The sequence below is a fragment of the Scyliorhinus torazame genome, chromosome 11 (assembly GCF_047496885.1).
Source record: "Scyliorhinus torazame isolate Kashiwa2021f chromosome 11, sScyTor2.1, whole genome shotgun sequence".
Lineage (NCBI taxonomy): Eukaryota > Metazoa > Chordata > Chondrichthyes > Carcharhiniformes > Scyliorhinidae > Scyliorhinus > Scyliorhinus torazame.
In genome coordinates, this window is record NC_092717.1 from 70,730,237 (window position 1) to 70,736,236 (window position 6,000).

Genomic DNA, 6,000 nt, shown 5'->3' on the forward strand with positions numbered 1-6,000 from the left:
GGGGTCGGGTGACACGGGGGAAACAAGCAGGGGAGGAGAGAGGGGTATGGTATGGGGGGGATGAGATCACATTGGAGTGAAACAAGAAGGGATGGATGTCACAGGAGGACAATGGGGATTGACATGGGATAGGTTTGGGACATCATGAGTGAGTTTGAATTAGGTTGGGATGGAATTGGGATGAATGAGGATGAAAGGAATTGGATCAGTGGGATAGTATGAGAAGAATTGAATGGCATGTGATGCAGATTAAAGACATACTGTTGCAATAAATATACTAATTTCACTGAATATTGAGTCCTTGTAAACTTTAAAATTATTTGTTAAGGTATTGAATTTATGCTTTGTTTTCTATTCTTAATACTTATTGCAAGGCAATTATAAGTAGGGTAGGAATGCTGAGCTGTTTGAAGTAAGCTGGTGATTCAGGATGTGAGGCACTCAGAAGTCTGATTATTATGTTCTTGCATGCATAAATTTGTTTTTGGAAATAAATGTTGAAGAACAATTGTGGGCTGTCAAAATATCATTCATGAACTGCAATAAACATTCTTCTTGACATGCAGGTGAAAGAATTTGCTTCCTAAATTGTGGATACTAGGGGAATAGTCTTTCAAGTGTTTGGTATTATTTGGTTATTTGATATGTTGTCCATTCCATCACTGTGTGCCTTCCAAAGTTTTTGTTGCAGTTGCAACCTAATGGGCAAAATCTTGGAAAGGTTTATAAGAGATAGGGTGTATAATCATCTGGAAAGGAATAATTTGATTAGACATAGTCGATACGGTTTTGTGAAGGGTAGGTCGTGCCTCACAAACCTTATTGAGTTCTTTGAGAAGGTGACCAAACAGGTGGATGAGGGTAAAGCACCTGATGTGGTGTATATGGATTTCAGTAAAGCGTTTGATAAGGTTTCCCATGGTAGGCTACTGCAGAAAATACGGAAGCATGGGATTCAGGGTGATTTAGCAGTTTGGATCAGAAATTGGCTAGCTGGAAGAAGACAAAGGGTGGTGGTTGATGGGAAGTGTTCAGACTGGAGTCCAGTTACTAGTGGTGTACCACGAGGATCTGTTTTGGGGCCACTGCTGTTTGTCATTTTTATAAATGACCTGGAGAAGGGTGTAGAAGGATGGGTGAGTAAATTTGCAGATGACACTGAAGTCGGTGGAGTTGTGGACCGTGCGGAAGGATGTTACAAGTTACAGAGGGACATAGATAAGCTGCAGCGCTGGGCTGAGAGGTGGCAAATGGAGTTTAATGCAGAAAAGTGTGAGGTGATTCATTTTGGAAGGAATAACAGGAAGACAGAGTACTGGGCTAATAGTAAAATTCTTGGCAGTGTGGATGAGCAGAGAGATCTCGGTGTCCATCTACATAGATCCCTGAAAGTTGACACTCAGGTTGAGAGGGTTGTGAAGAAGGCGTACGGTGTGTTAGCTTTTATTGGTAGAGGGATTGAGTTTCGGAGCCATGAGGTCACGTTGCAACTGTACAAAACTCTGGTGCGGCCGCATTTGGAGTATTGCGTGCAATTCTGGTCGCCGCATTATAGGAAGGATGTGGAAGCATTGGAAAGGGTGCAGAGGAGATTTACCAGAATGTTGCCTGGTATGGAGGGAAGATCTTATGAGGAAAGGCTGAGGGACTTGAGGCTGTTTTCGTTAGAGAGAAGGCTAAGAGCTGACTTAATTGAGGCATACAAGATTTTCAGAGGATTGGATAGGGTGGACAGTGAGAGCCTTCTTCCTCAGATGGTGATGTCTAGCATGAGGGGACATAGCTTTAAATTGAGGGGAGATAGATATAAGACAGATGTCAGAGGTAGGTTCTTTACTCCGAGAGTAGTAAGGGCGTGGAATGGCCTGCCTGCAACAGGACTGGACTCGCCAACACGAATGGCATTCAAATGGTCATTGGATAGACATATGGACAATAAGGGAATAGTGTAGATGGGCTTTAGAGTGGTTTCACAGGTCGGCGCAACATCGAGGGCCGAAGGGCCTGTACTGCGCTGTAATGTTCTATGTTCTATGAAGTCATCATTGTCAGTTTTCTTTGTCTTGCTTGATGAAAACCTTCATTGTCTGGGCCAGCCCGTTATCAGTTCAGTCAGGAATAGTGCTTGGATTCAGGAATTCGTGTTTTTCCTTGTAAATTCTTGGCAAGTGGCATAGTGGCAAGTAAACACATAGGTATTTGCATTTTCTGCAGATGTACATTTATGAGAGTAATTCAGCCTCTCCAGTCTACTGTACGATTCTCATTCTGGTTGATCTGTTCCTCAAATACATTTACCTGCTTTGGCTCTACATCACTTATCTAACAATTTATCAATTTGAAAGCTTGAATTGTTCCAGAATCCACAGGTAGTTGTAGTTTCAACCCTAACCCTAAGCCAAAGTAAGCCCTGTGTCAGTCAAACACATGGTAGGATATTATCCTAATATTTTTCTCTTGTGCAGTGCCAAATGCAATCAAAAATCATGATCACAAATGATATTACGTGATGAACTCATGATACTGCAAGCCTCAGTTTTTTTAAATGTAACAGTTCATTGCCATCAAGAGGTCCACATAATTACAACTACAATTTTTTTTTGATACACAATTTTATTAAGACATTTTGGCACAATAAACAACAACAATATAAAACAGTGTGAAAAAATAATCATTATAGTGCAAGACAACCAGCTCCCTCCTACAAGGACCAGCCTAACTACCCCCTTAACCTACATTACCCTAACCCCCCCCCCCCATGCTGACGATTAATTTTCCGTGGAGAAATCGACAAATGGTTGCCACCTCCGGGCGAACCCTGACAATGACCCTCTCAAAGCGAACTTAATTTTCTCCATTAGGGGGGAGGGGGGGGGGGGGAGGGGGAGGGGGAGGGGGAGGGGGGGGAGGGGGAGGGGGGGGAGGGGGAGGGGGGGAGGGGGAGGGGGGGGAGGGGGAGGGGGGGAGGGGGAGGGGGGGGGGGGGGAGGGGGGGAGGGGGGGAGGGGGAGGGGGGGAGGGGGAGGGGGGGGGGGGGGGAGGGGGGGAGGGAGGGGGAGGGAACCGGGTTGCTGCTGGTATGTTCAAGAGGAGCTGGGGCGAGTAGAGGGGATTGGGACGGGGGTCTGCTGCCGTGGGGTGCGGGCACATGGCTGGCCGAGGAGGGGTTATGGCTAGTCGGCGGGGAGGGGGACGGGTAGCCCCCTGATCCTGCTGATAACCTGGAATGTAAGGGGACTGAACGGGCCGGTCAAGCGGGCCCGGGTGTTCGCGCACCTGAAGGGGCTGAAGGCGGATGTGGTCATGCTCCAGGAGACACACCTGAAGGTGGTAGACCAGGTAAGATTGAGGAAGGGGTGGGTAGGTCAGGTGTTTCATTCGGGGCTGGATGCCAAAAATCGGTGTGTGGCGATCTTGGTGGGAAAGAGGGTGTCGTTCGAGGCGTCGAGCATTGTGACAGACAATGGCGGCAGGTACGTAATGGTAAGTGGTAAGCTGCAAGGGGAGAGGGTGGTGCTGTCAACGTGTACGCCCCGAACTGGGACGATGCGGGTTTTATGTGGCACATGTTGGGTCGGATCCTGGACTTGGAAGTGGGGGGCCTGATAATGGGGGGGGGCGACTTTAACACTGTGTTGGATCCGGCACTGGATCGCTCCAGGTCTAGGACGGGTAGGAGGCTGGCGGCGGCTAAAGTGCTGAGGGGGTTTATGGACCAAATGGAGGGGTGGACCTTTGGAGATTTGCACGGCCGGGGGCTATGGAATTTTCATTCTTCTCGCATGTTCATAAGGCTTATTCCCGGATCGACTTTTTTATTATGAGTAGGGCGCTGATAGCGAGAGTAGAGGATACCAAGTGCTCGGCGATAGCCATTTCGGATCATGCCCCGCATTGGGTAGACCTAAAGCTGGGGGAGGAGAGGGACCAGCGCCCGTTGTGGCGCTTGGAGGTGGGGCTGTTGACGGACGAGGAGGTAAGTGAGCGGGTCCGAGGAAGCATAGAGAGATACCTGGCGACCAACGATAACGGGGAGGTCCGAGTGAGGATGGTATGGGAGGCGCTGAAGGCGGTGGTTAGGGGAGAGCTGATCTCCATTAGGGCCCACAAGGAGAGGAGAGAGCAGAGGGAGAGGCTGGTGGGGTAGATGGTGAGGGTAGACAGGAGTTATGCGGAGGTGCCTGAGGAGGGACTGTTGAGGAAGAGGCGTAGCCTCCAGGCCGAATTCGACCTGTTGACCACCAGGAAGGCGGAGGCGCAGTGGAGGAAGGCCCAGGGAGCGATTTATGAGTACGGGGAAAAGGCACGTCGGATGCTGGTGCATCAGCTTCTGAAGCGGGACGCAGCTAGGGAGATCGGGGGAGTTAAGGATAGGGGAGGGAGTGGGGTTGGCATCAATGGGGTCTTCAGGGACTTTTATGAGGAACTGTATCGGTCCGAGCCCCCACTGGAGGAGGGTGGGATGGGCCGCTTTCTGGACCAATTGAGGTTTCCGAAGGTGGAGGAGGGACTGGTGGCGGGATTGGGGTCCCGATTGGGCTGGAGGAGCTGGCCAAAGGGATAGGGAGCATGCAGGCGGGGAAGGCACCGGGGCCGGACGGTTTCCCGGTCGAATTCTACAAAAAAATATGTGGACCTGTTGGGCCTATTGCTAGTTAGGACCTTCAATGAGGCAAGGAAAGGGGGGGTGTTTGCCCCCGACTATGTTCCGGGCACTGATCTCCTTGATCCTGAAGCGGACAAGGATCCCCTGCAGTGTGGGTCTTACAGGCCGATTTCGTTGTTAAACGTAGATGCCAAATGCTGGTGAAGGTCTGAGCCACGAGAATTGAGGATTGCGTGCCGCAGGTGATCCACGAAGACCAGACTGGATTCGTGAAGGGGAGGCAGTTGAACGCGAATGTGCGGAGGCTCCTGAACGTTATTACGATGCCGGCGAGGGAGGGGGAGACGGAGATAGTGGTGGCAATGGACGCTGAGAAGGCCTTCGATAGGGTAGAGTGGGGGTACTTGTGGGAGGTTCGGGTTTGGGGAGGGGTTTGTCAGGTGGGTTAGGTTGTTGTACGAGGTCCCGATGGCGAGTGTGGCCACGAACAAGAGGGGGTCTGAGTACTTTTGGTTGCATCGAGGGACGAGGCAGGGTGTCCCCTGTCCCCCCTGCTCTTCGCACTGCCCATTGAACCCCTGGCTATAGCACTGAGGGAGTCGAGGAACTGGAGGGGGTTGGTGCGGGGTGGGGAGGAACATAGGGTGTTGCTCTATGCGGACGACTTGCTGCTATACGTGGTGGACCCGGTGGGGGTATGCCGGAGGTAATGAGGATCCTCAGGGAGTTCGGGGATTTCTCAGGGTACAAGCTCAACATGGGGAAGAGCGAGTTGTTCGTGGTTCACCCAGGGGACCAGGAGAGGGGGATTGGCGAGCTCCCACTAAAAAGGGCGGAGAGGAGCTTCAGGTATTTGGGGGTCCAGGTTGCCAGGAGCTGGGGGGCCCTGCATAGACTTAATTTCACGAGGCTAGTCGAGCAAATGGAGGAGGGGTTCAAGAGGTGGGACACATTGCCGCTGTCCCTGGTGGGTAGGGTGCAGTCAGTTAAGATGACGGTGCTCCCAAGGTTTTTGTTCCTGTTCCAGTGCCTCCCCATTCTTATCCCGAAGGCCTTCTTTAGGCGGGTCAACAGGAGCATAACGGGGTTTGTGTTGGCGCGAGGGACTCCGAGGGTGAGAAGGGTGTTCCTGGAGCGGAGTAGGGATGGGGGTGGGGGGCTGGCCCTGCCCAACCTCTGTGGGTACTAGTGGGCCGCCGATGGTGCGCAAGTGGGTGATGGAGTGGGAGGGGGCGGCATGGAAGAGGCTGGAGACGGCGTCTTGTGAGGGTACGAGTCTGGAGGCACTGGCAACGGCGCCGCTGCCGCTCCCTCCAATGAGGTATACCACGAGCTCAGTAGTGGCAGCTACCCTCAAAATATGGGGGCAGTGGAGGCGGCACAGGGGGAAGTGGG

At 51.8% G+C, this 6,000-nt stretch overlaps 1 protein-coding gene across 2 annotated transcripts in view; it reads left to right on the top strand.

Annotated features, from left to right (window-relative positions):
* taf2 (TAF2 RNA polymerase II, TATA box binding protein (TBP)-associated factor) overlaps positions 1-6,000 on the top strand; it is a 298,552-nt gene that overhangs the window by 177,016 nt on the left and 115,536 nt on the right. The gene's annotated exons all lie outside the window — the stretch shown is intronic.